Here is a 1,315-nt window from a genome sequence, read left to right as displayed (position 1 = left end):
TGATTGGAGTCCACCTGTGGTAAATTCAATTAATTGGACATTATTTGCAAAGGCACACACCTGTCTATATAAGATCCCACAGTTGACAGTGCATGACAGAGCAAAAACCAGGCCATGATGTCAAAGGAATTGTCCATAGAGCTCCGAGACAGGATTGTGTCGAGGCACAGATCTGGGGAAGGGTAGCAAAATAATTCAGCAGCATTGAAGTTCCCAATGAAGACAGTGGTCTCCACCATTCTTACATGGAAGAAGTTTGGAAACATCAAGACTCTTCCTAGAGCTGTCCACCCGGCCAAACTGAACAATCGGGGGAGAAGGGCTCATTCTGAGTGGGGCAGTGGTCTAAGGCACTGCATCTATGGATTTCACATGGCTGGGCAGGGGTGCAGCCATGGATGGGCCTGGGAGGGCATAGGAGCAAATACTTGGGAGCAAGGCCCACTCACTGGGGTGCCAGGCCCAGGCAATCAGAATGCGTTTTACCCCCACAAAAGGGCTTTATTACAAACAGAAATACTCTTCATATTCATCAGCTGTCCGGGAGGTGAAGAAGCCAGATGAGGAGGTCCTGTGCTGCCGTGGTTACACGTGGTCTGCGGCTGTGAGGCCGGTTGGACGTACTGCCAAACTCTCTAAGAACACGTTGGAGGTCGGTTATGGTAGAGAAATTAACATTGAATTCTCTGGGACGGACACTTTATCGGTATGCCTGATTATATAAAGCGGTCACAGCAGACGTGTGTGAGGGATTCCAGAAAGCAGGTACTTTCTACTGTCTGAATGATTGCTGTGGCCATACTGTATAACCCCCATGTGGTTGTGGTTCCTTGGCAGGTTGGCAAGTTCTGTTCAGTTCAGATTCAGGTTCATTTAACGTCATCAAAAATATACATACAATGTATGATGTCATCTTCCATTTATTGAAGCTTAAATTACACAAATGTTGGAATATATGCCAATCATTAACCTATTACCTTTAAAGGTAGCGTCTTATTTAGAAGGAAAACGAAATCGAAACACATTTCATCATCATCACAATCCTTATTGTCACAGACATCAGTTCAACATCCATTCTACGTTGGTTCAACTTCAATTCATTGAAATGACGTGGAAACAATGTGGATTCAACCAGTATCCAGTGGGATGTGAAACTTGTCTTCAGAAATACATTTTGACACAGCATACAAAGCAATAAAGTGAGAAAAGCTCATTTACAGTGGGGCAAAAAAGTATTTAGTCAGCCATCAATTGTGCAAGTTCTCCCACTTAAAAAGATGAGGCCTGTACTTTTCATCATAGGTACACTTCAACT

Source organism: Oncorhynchus gorbuscha, linkage group LG20 (genome assembly GCF_021184085.1).
Source record: "Oncorhynchus gorbuscha isolate QuinsamMale2020 ecotype Even-year linkage group LG20, OgorEven_v1.0, whole genome shotgun sequence".
NCBI lineage: Eukaryota > Metazoa > Chordata > Actinopteri > Salmoniformes > Salmonidae > Oncorhynchus > Oncorhynchus gorbuscha.
The sequence above is the reverse complement of the archived record's forward strand: the minus strand, read 5'-3'. Positions refer to the sequence as shown.